The sequence below is a fragment of the Leptonotus elevatus genome, chromosome 10 (assembly GCF_054856555.1).
Source record: "Leptonotus elevatus isolate MCC_2025b chromosome 10, RoL_Lele_1.0, whole genome shotgun sequence".
NCBI lineage: Eukaryota > Metazoa > Chordata > Actinopteri > Syngnathiformes > Syngnathidae > Leptonotus > Leptonotus elevatus.
The window spans coordinates 2105171-2131509 of record NC_141248.1 but is presented as its reverse complement, the minus strand read 5'-3'; the positions used below and the strand labels follow the sequence as shown (position 1 = coordinate 2131509).

At 39.4% G+C, this 26339-nt stretch overlaps 1 protein-coding gene and 1 pseudogene across 4 annotated transcripts in view; one reads left to right on the top strand and one right to left on the bottom strand.

Annotated features, from left to right (window-relative positions):
- Window positions 1–335: 335 nt before the first annotated feature.
- Window positions 336–22688, bottom strand: LOC147166736 (uncharacterized; annotated as a pseudogene).
- plekha6 (pleckstrin homology domain containing A6) overlaps window positions 8818–26339 on the top strand; it is a 141550-nt gene continuing 124028 nt past the window's right edge. For 2 of the 4 annotated variants that reach the window (XM_086087823.1, XM_086087824.1), the window contains exon 1: window positions 8818–9138. The gene's annotated coding sequence lies outside the window, so the exon portion shown is untranslated. The remainder of the gene's footprint in view (window positions 9139–26339) is intronic. The other 2 variants (XM_086087829.1, XM_086087830.1) reach the window with 1 other exon arrangement.

The following is a 26339-nucleotide window of genomic DNA, read 5'->3' as shown; positions in this document are numbered from 1 at the left end:
ATTTTCCTTTTACAGTTTAGAACAGTACAATTTAGAACAGGCTTCCTCACGCTTGGTCCTCGGGAGCCGGATTCCTGGGTTTTAGATGTTTTTGCCAAAATATCCAAATTTGGCAGGCCGTAGCTCCCAAACCTCTGGTCCGATTAACCCAAAATTTGAGAGTTAGTGTTGTGAAATCACTTTCAATAAGTACAGCAAGTATCATTCAAATCAAAATCTGTTTGGTTATAATTTTCATATTTTTTTGGGTGATTTGGCATGGAATGACCCTTTCACAATTTCAAAATATACAGATGACTTGACATTGTTGAAATAATTATCAATAAAGCCCAAGATCAATAATTTTCCAACTGATTGTTTGTTTTATCTCGTGTAATTGTCATGTGCTCTCATGTGCTTTACCAGTGTCCCTCTGTTATTATAACTTTTCTTGCATATGGAGCAGGCAAAATGCTTCTCACCTGTATGAAATCTCATGTGTGAAGTTAAAGATCCCCTCCGAGTGAAGTTTTTACCACAAAACATTTTATTAAAAGGTTTCTCTCCTGTATGTACTCTATTGTGTCTGTCTAAACTTTCCTTTTGATTAAATTTTCTGCCACATTCGATACAGCCAAATGGTTTCTCTCCTGTGTGACACGACATGTGCCTCTGCAAATTGTGGTTGTATTTGAATATTTTGCCACAGTCTGTGCACTTGTAAAACTTGACCTGATTATGAGAGCCAAGATGAGTTTCAGGATCACTAGATTGCCATGAGTCCGAAAATGGCTGATCAATAGTCTGATTCCTGCTATTCTTGAAGTTGTCAGTATTTTCAAGTGCAGGCTGACTAATGTTAGTTGCTGGTTTGACACTCGCTACATCCAAGTGAAAAAACGAATCAGAGTTTCCGCAGCCTTCTTCATTAGCTTCACATTTAGCTTGCTCACATAAACTGGAAGTAGGAGAAACGGCTTGTCTGTTGCAACACTTTGTCTTTGCTGCATTGTCGATGAAAGTGGTTTCTCTTTAGCCTCTTCATTTGCCAAAGAGGCTTTCATCTCTTCTGATTTTTGACAGTGATTTAATATTGGACTTTTCCAGACTTCTTCCAGTTCCTCTTTGACATATGGGGGCGGTGGAGTCTCTTGTTCCAGACTTTGGCTCTTCTGTGGATGCACAGGGGGCATCTTTATGCTGATTAGCACAGGTTGGATGTGCTGAGACGCTTCTGAAATACAAACAGGAAACAGACATAAGTCACTGATGTTGGAAAAATAGACATTTGCCTGACTTCGGATGCTGGCAGGGTGTGAATCTAAGTCTGATTGTTCGTTACAGTATGTGGCCTGCAACTGACGGGCGACTAGTTACGGGTGCAGTTTGCCCAAAGTCGGCTGGTACAGGCTGTTGGAAATCATTTCTTTGATTTCTGCGTGTTCAAATAAAACTCAAAGTTGAAGTCTCGTGGAGAAGTTTGCCAGCTTTATTTCAGAGTCTGAAAGACATCTTAGGACCTGGCTCAAACAGCTCTGGTCCAAAAGTGTAACATTCTCAAAATACACTCACTCATTTATACAAAAACAGTTCCCTCCCAAGCACCATATGTCGCATCCCCCCATTCATTCTGAAAAGACAAGAGTCCTCGAGTCTAGACCCCCCATTCTTCCTGTCAGCAGAGTGAAATACAATTAGGTTATCTTACATTCAGTTGGGGGTAAACCCGGCTCCAGGGATATTTATGAACGCCCTTTGATATGCAGTTCCCTACAACTCTGAGATGAATGGACTCAGAAACCTTACTTACTTAGGATAAGAACAAAAGACTACAGATTAACTAACATATGGGGAACAGTTGTAACATCTCTAACTAATATCAAAAACACTTTGAAAAATATAAATTGAAACAGAAAAACAATGTTAATAATCTAACATTCCCTCATTTGAACTCTTCAGAGTTCAACACCTTTAGACATTGTTTTTAAAAGAAAATACCAAATCAGATTAACATGGAAAGAAGTGTCATGATGTGACAGCGTTTGAAGATGTTTTCTCTTCTCTCAGCCATCTTGTGATGAAGTTCTTTGTTGAGTGGAAAGAGTGTCGCAATAGTTTTTTCTTCTTTAAGGTCTCGGGTAGACTGCCGAGACCTTCGATATGTCACCGGGATTATTCTGCCCGAAAATGTGACTCTTCGTGGAATGATTGCCCAAGAAAAGGCACTTGATTTTGACCTCCGTTCAATAAGGTCAAATGATGTCCTGAAACGGCAGCTCCGGAACCGGACATTGGGTCATCAGCTGACGTTGTTTTCCCAGTTGGAGGTGATGAGATTGATGATCATCAGTTGATGAGATAGCTGAGCCTGGGACGTTTCCGGCAGCCTTGTAGATCAGTTGTGGAATGTTGTCTCCTTCTCCTTTCCGTCATCAACCTGAGAGCAAAACATGTTCATTTAGTCTTCTCATAAACTCACATAAATTTTATTTGGAGGAAAAACCCTGATAGTTTTTGTTAGTTGGGATTAGTAAATGTTATTTGATTAAGATCCGTAGGTCCTGCACTGTTGGAACAGGAACAGATCTATTTTTGTGACATTGAAATAGAGCCCAGCCTTTGATTGAGTTGAATGACATTCGCTCATTCATTAATACAACAGACAGAGCTTGTAAATATTTATTTTTCAAATAGATTTCATATAATTGTAGGTAATTTTTTACCTCGACATTTACTGTTCTAAATTTGCATGACTGTTCCTTTCACCATCCTGAAAGGAATCATTTTACTAGCATATCATATAATCTCATCCCAGAACCTCACGACCGGCCGAACCGTGACATCCCGGGAAAAGTTCACATATATTCATATCATATATACTCTTTTGCAAACACTGGGCTCCAAACATTCTATTTTTCTGAGATAAAAGATATAATATAATATAATTAGCTTCATTGGCGATATTTTCCTCTTTCCTGCTGCAAACTTACTTTTCTGTGCTCTTGATTTGCTTCCTGTAGATTTCTTCAAATTCAGATTGTGGATTATCCCATTCAAACTCACCCTGTCAATTGGAGTGTAGGCCGATACCCCACAACCTTTTTAATTTTGTTTTTAATTTTGTTTTTAATTTTGTTTTTAATTTTGTTTTTAATTTTGTTTTTAATTTTGTTTTTAATTTTGTTTTTAATTTTGTTTTTAATTTTGTTTTTAATTTTGTTTTTAATTTTCTAATTCGTCTACATTGGTTAATTTCTTAAACATGAGCTGACCTTTTGTTCATTTCTCCCTCATTTTGGCAAAGATCTACAGATCTTTACAAACACGCGTGGTACATCAAAGGGAAGACACACCAAGACTCCGTTAGCTCATAAATAAGGACTATCAGACTATAGCCTTCCGCAAAAGACGTCGTAAATAACACAACTCTCAAAATCAGATTGTGAGGCAAACGAGATAGCTGCAGGACACTGCAAAAAATTAGCACAAGCAGATATAATCTAAAACACTAGTATGTGAAAACTTTGGGGACATGAAAAAAATAGAGGTAACCACATTAATCCAATCCAGGATAAAAATTACACAATACCTACAAATATCTACCCTCTCGACGAGTAAAACAAAGGTGTATAATCAAAAGCAGAAAAAACAATACTCCTAGATTTAAGCAAACTAAAAATGATTCTCAAACTGCTAATCAACCTCACCTCTTCTACAGATTAGTGGGGCTCGTAAAAACACAGCACAAAAATATCTCTGGGATTCATAAATCACAGTGCTGTGAGAAAAAAAAAGAATAATCGAAAATTAATCATCAAACTCGCAGTTATTTGTTAAATAACAGTAACTCAGTATGATAAGATGTATGATTCAATATTATGTATATAGAACATATACTTAGATAATATATATATTTATAACATATACTTCTGTGAAGACTTCTGGGAAGTCTTCTACTTAATGCTGCACTTCTTCTTTAACTTTAACTGCAGCTGGACGGAGCCCAGGAAAAAGTACCCCACAGGGAAAACAAAAGTATATCGTATCGTATTAGTTAAATTCCCATTGTACCAATTCAGAAACTGATTATCCCAAGAAAATAGGCAAACATTTAGTAGGCCCTTCTCAATAATAAAATAGAGGAACTAAGATTGAAATAAATTTTTCCCAATCCCTCATTTCAAATTCACATATGTCGTGTTTAATTTCCTGAAATACCTTGCTATAGATCACAGTTCCCCATCCAACACATTAAAAATGCCTTGCATACCACTCGTGTAGCATTTCTTTGAGCAAGGATCACACCCCATTCGGACCTCCATCTTTTAGTAGTCTTTGTCCAGTCCTCCAGCAGATGGCAGGAAGGTTGTCGTGTCAGCAATGTTCAAAGCAGGCATTTAGATTTCCTCTGGATGCAAAACAGCCATAGGGGAGAAGTCACTGGAATGAGGCGTGTACACAGTCATTGGGCATTGAGGAATTTGAGCATTATGATTGTCTGTAGGCACAGGAGGAGAATGACTGTGCTGCGGCGTGAAGGTCTTTGATTCCTGTCACGTACATCCAGACGTTGGAGGTTGCTGTCTGCAATTGTGGACCTGATGACACATATCGGCCCTTCTGGGAGCTCACCTGACCAAAAAATGCTCACTTCTGATACAATGCATTTAAAATGCCAGACTGAGGATGGTTGGATCATAGCAAGATAGTTCACTTCCTGTTTTCTCAAAAATATTTCAACTATCACATAACTTGTTTTCAGGGAAAGCCCTTAAAAATAGCCACTAGAAATACTTGCAAATACAACGTATCAGCAGAGCTGGGCGCATCCCGTTTGCAGATAGTCATCAAACCCCCATCCGCTTTGGAACTTAAGCATCAGTTTCTGAAATGACACACTCAGAGAAAAAACAAATATTAAACATCATAATTATTATGTTGACTTCAAAAACATTTACAACTTCTTATTCAACTATCCTAAATCCAGCCACAGCTGTACAGATATAGGGATAATTATTTTAACTCAATATAGCTCAATACAAAATGCTATTATTTCATCATTATTCTTGACTCATTTGCCTTGAAAAGAGAAAGGTAACAAGTTTATCGTCTTTATCAAAAGTAGTATAGTATAAAAGACTGTCAATTTCAGTCACTAAAAAAATAACAAAAACAAAACACTAATTTAATATTTCTACAAGAACTCAGCAACATCCTTAAAAAACTGTTACTTATTTTATGTTTTATCATTCTTCTCTTACCTAGAAAAGAGAAAAACTCACAATACGAGGACACATGACTAATCCCCAACACACACACACAGCCCCCCCCCCCCTTTTTTTCTCTTTTTTTCTTTTTCCCATTCAGAGGGGGAGCGGATTTTTTTTTTTAGCATTCATCACATCGCAAAACCCATTTCACCATTCCTATTTGATATACCAACGCCATCATCACACCAGTCTAAACTTACCCAAAACCAACTTACAGTTAAGAATATTGAAGAAAATCAAACAAAATCTCCCAATATCCAAGTCTCACTTACAATACACAACCCACCAGGGTAGCCCCCACCTAACTCAACAAGTCTCCCACTTTCTCAAACCCCACAAATACCTACGCACATCCTCTGTACTTCCTGACTGGCCTTCTCCTGCCACAGCTTAATTGTTTCTGTGGTTATTACTTATTCTAATTCACCTTCGCTCACCATCATTTGTCAATACTTTTCCTAATTCACCTTCGCTCATTTGTAATATTGGGCCGTAACCCGCCGCCTTGTCTGCGGAACCATTTCCCACTGACACAAAATCATTAATTGTTGAATGTCCTTTAACCTGACTGGAGTCCATCATTGCGGAAACTGTCCGCTAGGTGGCGGCAGGAACCGCTGATTTGGCACCTGCAGATACTGCAGCTGGGATGAAGTCGGGCGTGGAGGAACATTTCGTGAACCACGTCCCCTTGGCTGGTAATAGCCGCGTCTGCCCTGTAGACGCCTGCCACCCCTGCTTCTCCCACGTAGTTGATGTCGGCAAGTATTCGCCCAGTGTCCAAATCGTCCACAATTGAAACACTGGTCCCGGCTGATAGCTGATCTCAATTGATACATAGCACACCCAGAAACAACCACAGGCGATGAGTCAACAGTAGACGCCGGGAGTGCAAAAGTCTCCTTTTTTATTCTCAAAGTTTGTAATTGTATAGCTGCCAATTGTAATTCAGTAGTCTTATGTTTGTCAGTTTTTGATTCAATTTCTTTCGCATACCCCTCATCAACTTTTGGAGCAAACATCAAATCAGATATGATCAAACGGAAACAATCCGCCAAGCGCTCCAAACAGCGTTAAATAATCCTCACGTGACAATGCCTCACCGTCACCCAAAGATGACATTCCTGAATTAGCCATCAGCGCATCTAGTTGAGATAAAACACACGCCTCCGTTAAAAGAGCACGCATATCTCCAGCCGTCAAAATCTGCCCCGTCACACTTCTCTGTAACGAGCGTAACCAACCCCCCCCACACACAGCCGAATTTCCGGCAGCCGGATCCACTTTCGTCAACATGGGTGCTTGCAATCCACTGTAGAACGAGTCACAATTTTTCTAGGAGTAGCCTCCGGGAGTTTGACAGTCGTGTTAAGGTCACGTAGTCCCATAACCTCCCCAACAGCACAAGTCAGATCAGCAAACTTGTCCTGAATGTCTACAATTTTATAGCTATTCGCCAATACATTAGAAATTTCATCAGTCCTGTCACATTCACGTTGTCTTAACAATTCGTCCCGCTCCAATTTTTTCACAGAGACGGTTACGCCAGCTGCCAAACCGTCTGCCGCGGCTTGCAAAGTAGACCGAAGTGGTCGAAAAGTCGTATCACAGTCACCATTATCCCAATCCACATCGAGATTACCACTATTTACCGTTAAAATCGGTGCTTGCAAATCCTGCAGCATCTGAACCGCAGATTTGTACGGCGAGTCTGTAAAAGGGTTAACCTCAGAATCAGACACTGTCTTATCACCAGCATCCGTCAACGCCCCCCGAACTTAATTTGTTGACGTGTCCTCGTACAGCACTACGTCAATATATACCAGGGTTCACCAATTCCGGTCCTCAAGGTCCGGAGATTTTAGATGTTTCCGCCTACCAACACACCTGATACTAAAGATCAGGATCCTTATCAGGCATGCTGATGAGTTGATTATATGAATCAGGTGTGCTAGTGGACGGAAAAATCTAAAACTTGCAGGACTTCGGACCTCAAGGACCGGAATTGGTGAACCCTAATATATACGGTATGCATATCTAACTGACTTCAAAATTCACGGAGGCTAACGCTTTTGTATTTTAATATTTCCATCACAACATAAATCAGATTCCATCCACTTATTTAATTGTTCAGACAAACCAACGTGAAGCGTATAAGACACCATGTACTGCAATTACGCTACATTCGCCATCCGGTGGCGCTGCGCTACAACTAGGGTGTTCAAATGGGGGTCACGTGTTTCCGGTGGTGACGAAAGCGCCAATAGCCGTCTTAGTTATTAAAGCAACAACATATACTCAAAAATACAAATAATACTACTTAACGTTAGTTTGAGTTAATGTTATGGTTATGTTTAGTGTTATAGTTACGTTTAGGCTTAGTAAAAAAAAGTAAGACGGAATTGGAGGACATGTGTTTCTGGTGGAGCTCCACTAACCCATGGTCTGCAGCTAGACTCTTCTCAATTTATTTGAAGGAAAAACACTCCTGAAGTCCATCCTAGCTTCCTGTTAGCATTTGAATGATATCCTCTTCTAGCATTAGCGCTAGGCTAACAATGTTTTAAAAAAGAAGCATGTTTTTTATTTAAGAATACAGTGGAAGTACTGAGTTGCAATTAAACAGCTTAAAAAACGCTTGGGGGACAACAGAATAACCAGAATAACATACGTTACACAATTGCTAGTTGCTAATGCTACACAAGCAAAACGATCCATTAAGGGTATTTCACAGAGTCCGAAACTTGGGTTTTCTCTGATAACGTTTTAAGGGGGAATAATCTGCTATTTGGCCGATTGTTTTGGCCGATGTTTGAAGGCCAATAATCAGCCGATTATACTCGGCGGCCGATTAATTGGTCGGGCCCTATTACTAAATTACTTGAAGCCCTATTGTATTGAATTGAATTATTTGCACTTCACTGTATTCCTTAAAAGGAAGTTGTACAACCATTGGGACTTTTTTTTCTGGCCGCTGGATTATTTGTTTCATTTTAGTTATGGATTTTTTTTAATTCATTTTATTGTGTGCTCTATGCAAAATTACTTTTATGAGCAAATTGAAAAACATTGCCATTAATCTAATTCAATTTTAAGGAAATTTGTTATAGTAGGGATACACATTAAAACATTTTGAAAATGATCCATCATTGGGGGAAATTGTATGTATGTAAATACTAATGGTATTGGCACTTGGTATCGGTGAGTACTGAGGATTTGAGTATCGGTCTAATAAAAAGTGGTATCGAGCATCCCTACTAAAAATAATTAAAATCAGTAAGAGACAATTTCATGGATTCTTAAAAAAAATTTGGGGGTGTCTTTTTCTTATCCAAGGGATTTCTTTTGTCCTTCTGGGCTTCCCTTTTGTCTCCCTGCCTCCATGTTTGCCTCCGTGCTGGCGCCTCCACTCAGGGAGGGGCTGAAATCAGTATGGTCCTCATGTATTATTGGCTCCTGCCTCCTATGTCTCGGTGACTGTAATCAAAAGGAGATTTGAGCAGCACTGTGACATCTCCCCCTCACCCCCGCCTACCATTCACTCTTGTCTTCTCCCTGTCTCCCTCTCATTGCTTTTCTCCTCTGTACTTGTTCTGTGACTGGCGGCGGAGATGGGTGGTCATGTGACGTTTTAATACCCTGGGATTTTCTGCTGGGCATGCTCTGAATCGCCTCAGCCAGACCTGTCTGAGGAGTGCTGCGTATTTATTACCCATGCAGCTGCTTTTTTATGCTTTGCTTCTTGGGGGATACATTATTAGCTCATATGTTTAACATGGCTCTACCTGGTGGTAGGACGTCGTATTAGAGCACTGCCCTTTTTTGCCGTTGCTGGAATATACATGCGGTGAAGAGAAGCAAGACGTTGCATCAGTTGTGCAGGTGGCGGGTAGGTATGCTCCTGATTGATTGTTACTATGTTACTGTCTGGTACTGGAAATATTGTCATGCTTAAGAATCAAGAATTGTGCTATGATTGGATCACTGTCACACAAAAGAAAACACAGAGTGATATTGATCTCGTGTGTAAACAAATGCATCTCTTGAATGATTTATGCTTGTCCCATTTTCATCCCTATGCATTATCCTTACTGCACATTATCACATTATTATTTATGTGATTAGCATTCAGCTTTTATTAGCAGTCAGCATTCACATGCAATTTCTCCAGAAATTGCATTAACTGAATAGTAGGCCAAATGATGTTCAGTAGAATGTGATGTGTCCACATTTTAATTTTTAGCAGGCCCAACCCGGAATTCTGGATTAAGTGGTTTTCACATCTTAATTTAACAGAACATGGATTTAGTCACAGAACACAACAACAACAAACAAAAAGGACTCTTCATTTGTTTTTGTTGTTGTGCTTATAAGGCCATTGTAACACGGTTATTTTCTGCTGCCCTCTAGGGTGATTGACATGTCTTGACTCATCATCCATTACTAAAAACAACCAAACAAAAATGCCACAAGAAATGTAATTATTGAAATAATTACAAGCTTCTAATAATTTATTCACAAATTGACATACAGTACTCACTGTGAAATCTGGGCCTGAAGATGATATTCTTGCAGGAAAAATATTATTTTGTTGTTCAAATGAATACATGGATTTATTGTAACTTCTACCATCTAATGGAAGAGCATTGAATTGTTCTGCCTGTCACTGTATGTCTCTGGCATAGATAGATGAGAAATGACGTACCGGTATTTGAAATCTATAAATAATAATTTTCAGACAAATTAAGTGAATTGGATAATTTCCAGCAGCACCATTGCTAAATCTCTCAAGGTTATATTTGTGTGCCAAGGCACATGGAATATACTGTTGACATTAAATTGTTCTTGTGGAGTTTCCCTTGCTTGCATGGTCTTATCTAGGTCAGAGGTCAACTAACCTTTTTAAACATTTTGAGCTACTTTTTGGGTACTGATTAATGCAAAGTAGTACCAGTTTAATAGGGTATACTTCTAAAACTAAATTACCTTCATACATTAATAATAATATTTAGGATGTTCAATACCACTTTTCTTCAGACTGATACCAATACGACAACTCTTGAGTAGTCACCGATACTGATACCACATATGATATGACAAATTCCCCCTCTAATGACAGATAATTTTAAAGAAAGACTTATATATTCCGATATAGAATTTCTCCTTAAAAAGAAAAAAAGAATGAAATTAATGGCAATTTTATATTCCTTTAATTTCTAGTTTCTGATTGTAAAACGGTCACAAGAGGGCGGCCGATACTGGTATCGGCCACTGTCATGAGTACCGATATCTTAAAATAAGGCTGGTATCGGCCCTGATACCAATACCTGGTATCGGCATTCGCCCATCCCTAATAATTAATAATATTATTCATGAGAAGACACTAATCATGTTAATAATTTCTCACAATAATTAGGGTACAGATAAGCAACACTTTATTTTTATAAATCTCTGCCAGTGTTCACATTTTCTCTTCAGTGTTCTACAGCATTCTCAGAAAATCCCAATGTCCCATCATCACTCTATTTTTCACAGGCCCATGGACTACTTATGTGGCCCTTGAGGGCTACCTGGTGCCCACGACTACTAGCACCACGCTGGTACTCTTGGTACTCTCTGTTACACTTCTTCTGACATTCAAATTATATTGTAAGGATGCATGTTGTTGGGGAGTAGGGCGTAGAGGTAGAGGTGCTCAAAAAACTAATTTAAAATAAAACAAAAAGACAAACAAGGTGAAAGAAAAGTCCAAAACTCGACTCAAAGTAGCAAAAACACAAGACGTACAGTAGACATGACATAGACATGACTGGATAATAAACCAACAAGGACCGAAAGAAAGCAGGTAACTGAATACACACACTAACGAACGAGACAATGAGAGACACCTGGATAACATGTCGACTAAAATCCAACCAAATCAAACAAAATACAAATCATGACAGACATGCCAATCCATTGTACGCCACCTCTCATCTGAAGTCAGATACAATTGTCTCCAGCTCACCTGCAACTCTAAGGAGGACAAGCGGTTGAGAAAATGTATTGAATGTAAGAATGCTGGAAAACATACATTTAAAAGAACTACTGAATAGTGAGCAGACCAGTTTAAAAGTTTAACCAAAGTCTTGCACAATGCATACCCAATGTTACAGAAAAGGTACACATTATGAAGAAACACGGCAGTATAGAAATCTTTTAATATTTGCGAATCATATTTGACAATATTTTTTATCATTGAAAATAAATAGGTGTGGATATACACTCTAAATACAGAATTGTTGGCCAACTTAATTGAATGAAGAAATAAAAATTATGAATTGGATTAACTTTTTATTATAAGTATGTTACTACTTGAAGCAATTCAGTTAAGTTGGTTAACAATTCTCTTCAAAGACTTAAATTGGTGTAACAATTCTTTTTTGTACATATATTCCCAAGTTCTCTCTAACCAAGTATTGTTATTATGCTTCAGACAACTTTTTCCTGAAGTTTATATTTGCATAGATGAAACTTTATGTGATGCAATTACTTTATATTTTGGTTGAGAATATTTTGGCAACATTGCAACAGAGGTAAATGGGGGGAAAGCAATCGTACAATTTAATAGGTTTTAAAATATGAACCTACCATAAACAGAGACAACCATTAGATGGTGGTGTGTTGTTGCTCTTCAAACTTCCACACATTGCTGTGACCTGTGACCTGTATTGCCTACTAGGGCTTTTCACTCAATTATTGATCAAATAAATCCGTAATTGTCTGTGGAAATATTGTTCTCAGTGTTGAGTCAAGTCGTCCCAACCTCACAAGAGAATATTTTTGTTGGAGGATATTATTATTATTACTATATAAACTACTGATACTTACTGTGGCGTAGCAACATTCTCCAGGGGACCCAAGCAAGAAGGGATTAGGTGCCCCGGCGGCCATTCGTAGTATACGTAGTACGTCATTTTAAAATTGCACATCTGTATCTTCAATAGACAATCATCATTAATTGTGCTTCATTCAAGTGACTTGTTTTGTTTTAGTTTGTTTAACTTTAGCAAGAATCCTTCTAAGTGAGTCAGAAAAGAGGAAAAATAAATTTACTAATCGCATGGTCATTTAAAAAAAAAAGCCTTACATGGTCATTTTTAAAGCTTTACTATTAATGGCTGTTTTAACTTACTAAACATCTTCTTCTTCTTTTTAAACATCTTACTATGCAATGTCATTTACAACAACAAAAAAGCAGCCTTACTCCTTGAAAAAGAAAGAAAAAAAAGACGCCTTACTATATAAATGGTAATTTTAAAAAATGCCTTAGTTTGCATGGTCATTGGTTATGGTAATTTTTTTGTTTTTTCATATTTTGTTTATTTCTTAAACACCTTACTAAACATGGTCGTTTAAAAAAAAGCTTTATACATGGTCTTTAAAAAACAAAAGACGCCTTACTATAATGGTCGTAAAAAAAAGAAGAAAAAAAGACCTTACTGTACATGGTTGTTTTTTTTTTTTAATAAAAGCTTTACTACTAATCATGATCATTTACAAAAAAAAAAATCAGCCTTTCTAATCATGGTAGTTGTTTTTAAGGGGCCCCAAGCAATTGCCTGCCTTGCCTAATGGCAAACTAGGCCTCTGGATAGTTATTGCCTTTTTCTATCTGTATTTTATCAACTTTGGACAGTAAATTTAGGTCTCATTTGTCAATTGCATGTGACACATTTTATATCATATTCAATAGGTGGATTTACAGCGATTGTACTGTAAAATGTGTATTAGGAAATGACAAATCACCAAGAAAGCAGCTTTGACAAAAATGCAAGAGGACACGACAATGTCTGTTTAGTTGCACACTGTTCATCAAAGCAATGTCATTCTACAGGTGAAAACAGTCCACTGCTGATCCAAAATGCCTTCAAATCAATTTATGAACCTTAATCCTAAATAATCATGACTGTTGGCATCAGACGTCCACAGCAGCTAAAAATAGCCAGAGAGATTTTGTCTTTGGTGCTGATGGCCACATGGCCGTGTTAAACTAATCCAAGCCAATTCTACTCCAATCCTCCCAGTAGAGCTGATCACGAGCAAAGCAGGATGAAAAGGATTTGATTCAAGCTTTCAGTACCACTGTCATCACTCTGTTTCCCAATTCACATACTCGAGGTAGGATGTGTGTGCGTTTAGGATGGTTTTAGAGTAGGGAGTTACGAACCATATAAAATATAAATAAATATAAAATATAAATGGAAATAAAAACAACTATATATATATATATATATATATATATATATATATATATATATAAATAAGAGCTGTCAAACGATAAAAAAAATGAATCAAATTAATCACATCTTAGAATTTTGATTAATCACGATTAATCGCTTAATTAAAAAAAGCTTTTTTATCGATTTATTGCGATATTTTTTTTGTGATTAATTAAGCATTTAACGCTAATTAACTTTGACGGCACTAATATATATATATATATATATATATATATACATATATAAAAGCTGTCAAACGATTACATATTTTAATCAGATTAATCACATCTTAGAATTTTGATTAGACACGATTAATCGCTTCATTAAAAAAAGCTTTTTTATCTACATTTTTTTCCCGCCAAATTTGAAAAGCACTGGTTATGTGTTAATTATTTTGACATTTAATGTTATGAGGACGTCTTCAACATTTTTTAATCAACTGCACACGCTCATCCTCCTCTTTTTCTAATCAGTTAATCACTTGCATAATTTAAAATGGAAAAAAAATGAGCCCGATATTTTCAAAATGTGATACACAAACATTTATTAAATCCTTTACTTTAATGCATGAAATTATGTTCATTGCTCAAACACAACCTGTGCTACCTTAAATGTAGCCATCCGCTGTCACGCTAAAGGATAATCTATGGTCAAAATTAATAGTGCGATTAAACTGCGTGTACCCCGCCTACTGCCCGAAGCCAGCTGGAATAGGCTCCAGCAACCCCCGCGACCCTTGTGAGGACAAACGGTACAGAAAATGGATGGATGGATGGATAAACTGCGTTAATTCATGATTAATGCGATAATTTTTTTGTGATTAATTAAGCATTTAATGCTAATTAACTTTGACAGCACTTAATTAAAGTAAACAAAGTAAAAAATTTTAATCAACAAAAACCTTACCATCATATCTGTTGTGTATGTATTTTCTTTACTTTTACAGTCATAGAGGCCTTTATATAGTTATTTTGTGTTCATTGTATAACGTTAACATCAGCTAGCAAACATTTGCTAACCACATTTAGGCTAGTTAAACAAACCTATTCGAAAAATGGTTACCTCATAACATGTTAAGATGAACCAGTAGGTTTTTCTTACAGTATAATAAACCCTGATTGATATTAATTGATAAATTCTTGACTGTTAAAGGGATCAAAACCGATTTATAGCTAAAATGGCACAGAATAGCTACTAGTAATGACCCAATTATTGTTATTATTATTATAGTTATTTTGTGTTCATTACATAAAGCTAACTAAGCTAGAAAAAGTTTGCTAACCACAGTTAGGTTAGTTAGTTAGTTAGTTAGTTAACAAATGGCACCGAAGCTAATGGAAATGACCCAATTATTGTTAGTAATCATGATTAAAAAGTGAGATCAATGTACGTGCAAGGTGTGGCCAGGAAGAAGCAGCATCTGCAGAATGTGCTGCAGGTAGTTGAACTTGACTGCAGCCAACAAACCAACCTTCGCAGCTGCAAACGCAAGCTAATCCCTGAATAGCATAGTTACTCTTAGGGAGACATTTCCAGTGGGTGAGTTGATGATGCAATGGTAAAGTGGAGGGAACTGACTGAGCAATTAAGTTTAGGGTTTAGTTCAGGGTTTACCAATTCCGGTCCTCGAGGTCCGGAGTCCTGCAGGTTTTAGATGTTTCCGCTCACTAGCACACCCGATTCATATAATCAGCTCATCAACACGCCTTATAACGATTCTGATCTTTAGTATAAGGTGTGTTGGTAGGCGAAAACATGTCAAACCTGCAAGAGTCCGGACCTCGAGGACTGGAATTGGTGAACCCTGGTTTAGTTAATGTACCCTTTTATTTTTCTATTAGTTAGCCACTAAAGAGAGATTGTTCCTCTATGTGTATCAGTATTGCGCCTTGTGTGTAATGTTAGTAAACCAAATCTTTGTTTTCTTTGCGTGTTCAAATAAAACTCAAAGTTGAGATCTCGTGAAGAAGTTTCTGGCAAGCTTTATTATTTAGAAATTTCTAAAGCCACTTTGGAACCTTGCTCAATCAGAAGTGATCTCAAAGTGTGTCTCTCTCTCTCCGCTCCTTCTCACTTATACAAAACGCAGTGTTTACAAAAAATACTCTCCCCCTTTCATCCTGTCCTGTCAGCAGAGTGAAATACACAAACAGATAATCCTACTTCAGTTCCTATCTTAGTTCACTCCAGATGTGGGTAAACAATTGGTCCCGTCACCTCCTGGACCAGGAAATTTATGGACAGACCTCTGCGTGCACTTCCAAACATCCCTCATTTAGATAACTCAGAAACCTTACTAGACATTTATTTCCCAGAGAAGAGAACAAAGGACTATAGATTGAATAACATATGAATTAACTGTTGTCTTATTATTACACAGCTCTAACTAAAATCAAAAACGGTTAAAATATAAATTGAAACAGTAAAACAATGTTATAATGTTAACATTCCCTCAATTGGGCTCGAAAGAGCCCAAAATAAACATTTAAACATTTTTTCTTTTTTTTCAAAGGAAAATACCAGCCGGATCTTTATCCCCCATATTGGATGCAATAGTAGACATGAATGGGTTAGCAGAAGCAACCATCATATAAGACGACTTATTTTGTGCATCCTGTTTTTCAATAGCAGTGGTAATAATTATTTGGCAAAGAGAACGAATACATGGAATACAAAAACATCCGCACGCCGTTAACAGAGCAGTGAAAACAGCAACAGATATCAAAATTGAGGAAACTAAAGCTTTATAGCGCCCAAATACAGCCATATAATTATCCCATACAGAAGTATCTACACCGGAATGCTCTTTCATTTTCTTATTGAGTGTCCGCAGTCCTTCAATTGCAATGGTTAAACTTCCATCTGGTGCAGTGTTAGAAATAAAAGTGCAACACTGATCTCCAAACATTGAGCAAACTCCGACCTTTTCTGCCAGCAACATATCTAGTGCAATTCGATTTTGGAATGTCATCAAAGATGTGGCGGCTAACTGGCCGCGTACAGCCTCAAAACCAGATTGAGTCCAATTTCCTAGCCTTTGGACATTATAATGTATATAATTAATTCTATCTACGTTTTTGTTAATGGTGCACCACCAGCAAATTAGAGATTCGAATCCTGAGAGTACTTGATCAGCTAATTTGTACTCATCTGGCACACCTCTTGGTACTCCAATTGCATCAATGGTGGTGGGGACATTCTGCTCTTGCCAAGAATACCGTTTGGTTCTCTGAAAAGAAGGAGGAGATTTTGGTTCCCAATTATCAATCATTTGTAAAAGGTTATCAACAGAGGTGGGGTAGATTTGTACTGGCAGGAGGAGGGTTATGAGGGCACAATATCCTCTTGTATTCAAAGGCAACTTATCAAATATTCTGTTATCACCACACCATCACCATATATCCACCCTGGATCGCGGTTGGAACTTCTGTCCCACATCTATTGCCGACACGCACTGAGTGATGTGATTTAGTTTCCCCAATTGTTCTCCAGTACCTGTCATTTTAATACATGAAAAATTACCATTTGCAACTGTGTTTGAAAATATTGGTTTAGTTGTCTGCCAATCGACGAGGGGATACACCTTATCCCATTGAGAGCATTTGACATCGGGGACAGTCTTATTCATAAGTTCCATTAAACAGTGATCATCTATTTTAGCCGGAATTACTTGCAGTAGAGGACGACCTACACATACCACACAGTTTTTTTCAGAGGCACGAGCCGCTTTGTTCGCCAGCAGTAGCCAATTGTTACTGCTGCCGGACAATCCTGTCGTATCACGGAACCTCTCAACTACCCCATCAGTCGATACGCTGACAGCCTCCACCCCGGTCTCCATTGTGTATTTAGTCAATTTTGGCTGTTCTAACTTACTCATAGTCTTATTTACACATACTAAAATGGGAAAATATGGATCATGTCCGGAAAACCAGGCCCATAACAATAGCCCAAAACAGGAGGCGTTATATAGTGTTGCATTAGGCGGCCGTATATTTCTTTCAGGAAGAGCAAAGGTCAAATCAAGTCAACCTCCCATTTTACGCAATGTTATCCTTTTACTAAAGAAGATTGCCTCCTCGCTAGTTCCCGGAGGCCAGTATCGTCCGTCCTGTGTGGTTATCAGAGCATTCCAATCTCGTCGTAAATGTCCTGTCAAATACCACCACTATTTCACCCAGCCCCCCCCCACCCCCTTTGTCTGCTTCCCTCCCTTAAATCCCTTCAAAGATTTAATTGGAATTTTAACAGAGGTGTTTGTGTTTGGAGCCACTATCACAGCAATTGAGTTATCATAAGTCCAGGATATGATCCAGGGAATGCGTGGAGAATCAATACCTCGCTCAATACGATGTGTTGTAGTTGCGCTCAAAGTTGGAGCAAGGGGGTTACAGAAATACCAAATCAGCATCAACATCAACATGGGAAAAAGTGTCATGATGTGACAGCGTTTGGAGATGTTTTCCCGCCTCAAAGCCATCTCGTGATAAAGTTCTTTGTTGAATGAAAAGAGTGTCGTGTTAGTTTTTTTCTTCTTTAAGGACCTCAGGGTCGACTGCCCAAGGTCCTTTGGTTTGTCACCGGGATTATTCTGACCGCAAATGTGACTCTTCGTGGAATGATGCTCAGGAAAAAGGCACTTGACTCAATCTCCGTTGAATGATGTCCTCATAAACGGCAGCTCGATAACCGGGCACTAGATCAGTAGACATGGCCCTCAGGTCGGGTCATCCGGTGATCGCATGTGGTGGGATCGCTGGGCCAGAGGTTGATCCGGCCAGCCTGGTCGATGAGAGGTGGTACCAGGTGTCCCCCTTCTTATGCAAGCGCACTGCACAAGACGTCCTCTCCGTGACCTTGTGGGGTCCGGTCCATCTAGGAGCAGACCATTTTCTTTTAGTCACTTTCAACCACACATATTCACAATCATTTATTTCTAACGGAGCATCTGGCCACTTTTTTGTTAGCTTTGAGAACGTGGATGCTAATTGTTTGAGTACTGGAGGTCCTACAATGTGCGACTCACCCAGCGGTGCAACAGGAGCCGGAAATGGTCTGTTTTTGTGACCTTCAAACGGAGTCCAGCCTTTGGCTGAGTTTAGGGACATTCGCACATTCATTAATGCAATAGGAAGAGCTTGTAGCCAATTCAAATTTGATGAGGCCAGTGCTTTAGCTAATTTTTCTTTAATGTTTCTATTCAATTCGCTCGACCTGTCCTTGAGATTGGGGATGATAGACTGACCCGAATGTATGTCTTAGCCCCAATGCTTTTTCTACTTCCTGTAGATGTTTGTTTTTGAAATGGGTTCCATTGTCTGATCTAATTTTCCTGGGAAACCCATGCGATGGTATGTAATGATTAATCAAATGTTTTACCACGACCTCTGCTGTTTCAGATTTACATTGATATGCCTCCGGCCATCCGGAAAAGGAGTCCACAATTACCAACAAATATCGGTATCCTTCCACGGGCCTGATCATATCAGTAAAATCCATTGAGATTATTTGTCCCGGGGCAGTCACTTCTGGATCGTGAGTGCCCTGGGGAGGTTTAGATGTAGGCATACTGTTGAATTTATTGCAAACACTGCAGTCCTGCAGTTCACTTTTAACAATTTGTCTCATGTAAAGATGCCACCAATTACGCAGCCGTCTCAATATTTCCTCTGTACCAACATGGCACAGTCCGTGGGATTCAGAAATCAGGTTGTTTAATTGTTTCTGCGATGGGATATATTTACCTTGTTTCTGCCATATACCTGCTCTATCCTTTTGTCCTCCTTTTGCCAGCCACACACTCAGTTCTTCCGGACTGGCCTTCTCCTGACACAATTTAATTGTTTATGTGGTTATTTCTTGTCCTAATTCACCTTCGCTCACCATCAATTGTAATGTTGGCAAAACCTGACTGGAGTCCATCATTGCCCTTAAAACAACAGCCGTCCGTAAATAACGTCAAGTCTGGGTCGTCCAGTGGGATGTCGTAAAGGTCATTTCTCAGTGAGTTCTCTTCCAAAATTCGCTGAGTGCAGCAGTGGGATTGTCCCTCAATCATGCCTTCTGCCATGTTAATTCCCTCATGTACACACAAAATGTGAGGTTGTGTCAGAACTGATTCAATCTTTCTCTGTCGTCCCCCTGTCATAGTAAATGCTTGGCTGGTTATGTACTGCACTGTACTATGTGCTGTACGTACTGTCAGCGGGTGATGTAACACAATATGAGATGTTTTCTGAATCAGGCGAGCTAATGCTGAAGCAAAAGCTGCACACAGAGGATGACGTTGTTCATATTTTTCAAGAGGTGTTGATGCATAAGGGCAAACATGTCTATTACCATTTTCCCCCTTCTGAAAAAGAACAGCCGACACACTGCTGGATTTTTCAGAAACATCAAGGAAGAACATTTTTGTGTAATCAGGATGACAAAAACTGTTTCAGCAGAACAAAAGAGTTCTCGGCAGCTGGAGTCCAATTAAGAGCATGCGACAGGTTTCTCATTCCTTTTTCATTCACTAATTGTCTGAGAGAATGAGTCAGTTCCGCGAAATCCGGAACATGATGTCTGGAATAGTTGCACAGACCCAAAAAAGCCAACATTTGTTTAACATTCGTCGGTTTAGGATGGTGCAAAATGTCATCTTTGTGCGACGGAGAAATACCTGTTCCATGCCTCGATATAAGTCGACCCAAGAATGAAACCTGAGGCCGGGCAATTTGGAGTTTGCCTTTGGAGCACTTCAAGCCCACCGAAGCCAGGTGGCTCAAAAGGAGCTGTGTAGCTTGAAGGCAGGACTCCTCGGATGGTGCAGCTAGGAGCAGATCATCCACATACTGCACTAAAAGAACATCAGGAGGAAGTTCGAGAGGTGACAGCAACTGTCTAAGAGAAGCATTGAAAACTCCAGGAGACAACACAAAACCCTGAGGAAGCCGGTGTAGGAATAACATTCATTATTCCACGTAAATGCAAAATACTTCTGCATAGACAAGTCAAGAGGAATGCAAAAAAATGCATTTGCAAGATCAATGCAGGTAAAATGCGTGTGATGGAGCGATCTGTGACAGAGCCGAATGAGGATTTGGCACCGGAAGTGTGGGTGTCAGAAATTTAGCATTTATAGCTCTGAGATCATGCACCATACGAAATTCACCAGTATTTTTCTTTACTACTGGGAGAATGGGAGTATTGTAATCAGACCTATCAATTTTACAAATAACCCCTGCTTTTAGCAAACCATCAATTGTTACTGAGATGCCAAGTCGCCCCTCCTCCTTCATCGGGTACTGTGGTACCCAAACGGAGCCAGGTTTTAATTCAAAAGTTACTGGAGCAACTTTACACAGGCCCACATCAGTCGGGTCAGTAGACCACAGTGCAGCAGGCAAGGATTGTAACATGTCACCAGCAAGCTCGCTGTCAGATGTCTCTCGTCCATGATGTCGGTCCAAAAGTTGATGTTCTAAGACAGACATGGAAATAAACAAATCAGATTTAATCCAATAGGCATCAAGAGATTTGGAATATAGTAAATCTGTATGAATAGAATGTTGCCAATCCGTTGCTCGTGTGCAGGCCAGGACAAATGGACCCAAATCTTTCGCCGTGTGCTGGGATGACACCATCAGTGAAATATGAGGATGACATGCCAGCACAGATTCACCAGGCGGTTCTGCCATCTCATACCACCGAGATTGTTCTTCAGTCAGATTAACAGAAAAAGCCACGCCTGGTCGTCCTGCAAACAGAACACCCACACGCAACTCCCAGGCGTTGTCAACAACTGCACGGAATGCTTCACTGTTTATCTCATCACCACATCTGTCATAAAATAATGTGCAATGTATACAGTCCGATATCACATCATATGATCTTAGATTTCTCACCCACGATGACCAATTTTTCCAAAAAGTCTCAGCGTCCCTCCAGCCGGGGGAATCAGTGTCTTCTTCAGTGTAATCTTTGCCCAGTAGATGTCAGCAGTGGTGCATGTCATGGCGTTTTAAGTCACTACTGGGAACTGGGTGGAGACGTTGGAGGCGGATTCACCCGCGCAGTAATAAGTATGTCCATCTGGGAACTGAAGCGTCAGCCCGTCCGGCCCACATTGGATCAATGGAGCAGTCCTTATAAGAAGATCCCTTCCCAAAAGATTTACAGGACAGTTCGGTGCATATACGAATGAATGCATGAACGTCTGCGTGCAGCACTTTGTCTGTAACGGATTTGTCATGTGCAGAATAGTGTTTTCTCCCTTGAATCCGACCAATGAGATGCCGTCATTGGAGAGCGTACTTCCAGGTGGTAATGTCATAATGGTAGAGTGGCGTGCTCCAGTGTCTACCATAAATTATAAAGTAGTTCCGCTCACCTTTAATGCAATTATAGGCTCCTGCAATGCAAATAAGGTGGATTCTGGGTCCCGACATTGCGGAAACTGTCCGCTAGGTGGCGGCAGGAACCGCTGATTTGGCACCGGTGGATAAGGCTGCTGGGATGAAGTCGGGCGTGGAGGAACATTTTGTGACTCACGTCCCCTTGGCTGGTAATAGCTGCGTCTGCCCTGTTGACGTCTGCCACCCCTGCTTCTCCCACGAAGGTGTTGTCGGCAGGCATCCGCCCAGTGTCCAAAACGTCCACAACTGAAACAATGGTCATGGTTGATGGCTGATCTCGACTGATACATAGCACACTCAGAAACAACAACAGATGATGAGTCAACAGTAGGCGCCGGGAGAGCAAAATTCTCCTCTTTTTTCTTTAAAGTTTGTAATTGCATAGCTGCCAATTGTAATTCAGTAGTCCTATGTTTGTCAGTTTTTGATTCAATATCTTTCGTATACCTTCTCAGATGATGTTTAAGATGAGACAAGCACCTGGCGTGATCGGAGCCGGGCAAATCGGGATTCACCTCCATGGCCTGCCTCACAGACTTATGGACACCTTTCAGCACTGCCGCTCGAAAAACTTGAGAATACAGTGCAGAATCAGTCGGCAAATGTCCGGTCTTTAACGAATATTCTACCAGAGCTCGGTCAATAAATGTCGCAGCCTCCTCATCAGCTTTTGGAGCAAACATCAAATCAGATATGACAACTTCCGGGAGTGGGAACAATCTGCCAAGCGCTTCAAACAGCATTAAAAAATTGTCACGTGATAGTGCCTCACCATCCATTAAAGATAATATTCCTGAATTCGTCATCAGCACTTCCAGTTGAGAGAGAGGGCATGCCTGCGTTAAGAGTGCACGCACGTCTCCCGCAGTTAAAATCTGACCCGTCACCTCTCTCTGTAAAGATCGCAAACCCCCCCCCCGCAGCTGGGGAAGTTTATGCACAAGTACGCACAAGTCAGAAGGCAAATAAGGCTTATACACAGTAGCCGAATTCCCGGTGGCTGGATCAACCTTTGTCAACATGGGTGCTTGCAACCCTACTTTAGAACGAGTGGCAGTTTTTTTCGGAGTATTATCTGGGAGTTTGTCGGTTGCGCTAAGGTCACGTAGTCCCATAACGTCCCCAAAAGCACATGTCAGATCAGCTAACTTCTTCTGAATTTCTACAATTTGATAGCTATTCGCCAATGCATTAGAAGCTTCATTAGTCATGTCACGTTCACGTTGTCGAAACAATTCGTCACGTTCCGCCTCTAATAAACGTTTTTTTTCTGTCAATTGGTCGTTTGCAGCTTTTTCAAAGTGAGAAAAAATCGTACGCCATTTGCTACGAACTACCTGGGGCACTTCAGCGTGTCTAGTCAGTTCCAATTTAAAAGCTACCGCCTGGTTCAATTTTTCCTGCGGGTCATCCTTCATAGCCAATATTTCGTTTAATTTTCCCTCCAATTGTTTCACAAAGGCGCTTATGCCAGCTGCCAAGCCGTCCGCCGTGGCCTGCAAAGTAGAACGATGTGGTCGAGAATTCGCATCACAGTTTCCACCTTTCCAATCCACATCGAGATTACCGCCATTTACAGTTAAAATAGGCGCCTGCAAATTCTGCAGCATCTGAACCGCAGTCTTGTACGGTGATTCAGTAAACGGGTTAATAGCTTCAAACAAATCTCCCGTGAGCGGCTCAGCATACGCCGGTGGAGCTGTTATCCCAGCATCAAAATCAGCCACTGTATCATCACCAGCTTCTATCAAAGCCACCCGAGCGAACGGAACTGCCCAAAGCCAACATTCTAGCATTTCTCATCATTCGATCCACTTTATTACAATTTCGTCTGACTCGTCTACCATTCAAAGAAAATACAAAAGTCTCTCGTACCATTTTGTCTAGCGATAGCCGTTTATTCACGCATGCCAATTCCACCGCTTTCATCAAAGATACCAAGCAAACCGCGGATGTCAACGGTGGAAACCAACCTTTGTCACAGCTAGCCGTCATCCAATCAATTAATAGTTTTTTCATTTTTCGTCGATGTTTTTCGGGCATGGCTCCGACTGCAACCTTGGAAGCATTCTTAACTTGTGCATCCAAGAATAAGTTCCGACTATGAACCGGAAGCACTTTTAGGTCAAACCATTCGGTGTCGCGGTCAAAACCACCCTCCATTATTTATTTTAATTATTCACCACTTTAGTTATAATACTATTCAAGTCGTATTAATATTTATCAATTCAGTGACGTCTCACTCGTAGTATGATAGTTCAATAGGTTAAATTTATTCAACAACGTTACTCGTTCCTCACCTAAAAAAAAAAACAATTTCACAAGAACAAACACAGACGACCACAAAAACGTACACACATAACAGACATTTAACATACATAAATAACGAATCACGTAATCTCTCGATCGAACAAACAATGGTACAAACCCAATCCTGCTGCGTCAACCTGTCCGTACCCTCAATACTGCTTAATTTTTAGCAGGGCGCGCATTTTAAAATAACTTATTACGTGCTATTGAATGCTCCCCAGAGGTAAAAATAAACACACTGCGTCATCCTGAACCAAATAACTGCCAAATTAGCAGGCGCGCTCACCATAACCTCTAGATTTCTTAGTGGAAGAAAAAACCCCGTGTCTATCCGTATCCCTCTCAAAATTCATAAAATAACCGTCATGGTCTAGCGATTCCTTCGTAGCGGAACAAAATAAAACAAAATAAAACCGCTACTTCAACCTGTAAGTCAAAAAATGCTTCTTCAGCCGCGCATAAAATATGACAACACTTCCGTCAACAGTGCTCGTCACCACGTACGTGTACAGTTCAATGTCGTAGTAAAAATCCCAAATCAAGGACTCCGCGTCCCTCTGTTAATTGAACGACATCAAACTACAACTTATTCACCCAGACCACAAGCAAAAATGTAGACAATTTAGAAGACGAAAACCGGTTGCAGCGGTCCCAAACAGACAGAACTTCCCTACGTGGATAAAAGTCTCCACTTACCGTAATTAATTATTTAGGCGCCTAGAAGTTCCGCCCGTCCATGAACGCCGCAGCCCGCAATCGTCAAGAACGTCGGGAGTCACCATTTGTTAGAAAACCAAATCTTTGTTTTCTTTGCGTGTTCAAATAAAACTCAAAGTTGAGATCTCGTGAAGAAGTTTCTTTCAAGCTTTATTATTTAGAAATTTCTAAAGCCACTTTGGATCCTTGCTCAATCAGAAGTGATCTCAAAGTGTGTCTCTCTCTCTCCGCTCCTTCTCACTTATACAAAACGCAGTGTTTACAAAAAATACTCTCCCCCTTTCATCCTGTCCTGTCAGCAGAGTGAAATACACAAACAGTTAATCCTACTTCAGTTCCTATCTTAGTTCACTCCAGATGTGGGTAAACAATTGGTCCCGTCACCTCCTGGACCAGGAAATTTATGGACAGACCTCTGCGTGCACTTCCAAACATCCCTCATTTAGATAACTCAGAAACCTTACTAGACATTTCTTTCCCAGAGAAGAGAACAAAGGACTATAGATTGAATAACATATGAATTAACTGTTGTCTTATTATTACACAGCTCTAACTAGAATCAAAAACAGTTAAAATATAAATTGAAACAGTAAAACAATGTTATAATGTTAACAGTAACAATAAAATCAATCCAACTTTATATGTGTCTAATTTACATAGCTACTAATTACTAATTACTTTAAAAAAAAAAATGGCTCAGTCCACACAGGCCCATTTACCTCTATTCATTTTGTCTACAGGACGAATTAATGTATAGTTTTTAAGGTTGAGTTCTGAGAAATGTCCAAGTTCCCTCTAAGGGTAAACAAACTAAATTAACTTTGATGACCCAAGAGAAATTACTACTGTTAAAAACTGTACTGTATTCAACATTTCCCAGTGAACTTTGGACAATTACACTAAAATGATCACATTTTTAAAAACTTTGCAAAGGTTTGTGTGCTTGGTGGCACCCCTAAATTTCAATAGATTTCCTCAAAATGTTTGATGTCATTTTTTTGATAATTGGAACAAAATGCAATGCCAGCCAAATGTATATATATATATATATATATATATATATATATATATATATATATATATATATATATATATATATATATATATATATATATATATATATATATATTCCTAAATAAATAAAAGTAAAAATACAAAAATAAAAATAGATATAAAAATAAATGTTGAAATAAATACCAAAATAAATATTTAAATAGAATAAAATATCAATCAATCAATAAAAACGTTCTGCTCTCATATTTACTTATTTCATGCTGCAGAAGCTCTGTCAGGTTGAAATGTTTTTCAAATGAGGGGGCGGTCCTAAGCGTGTCTTGAGTTGGGCTCCGCCTTTGAAAACTGCCTATCAATGGACAAGTGAGCGGGTCGGCGAACAAGGAAGT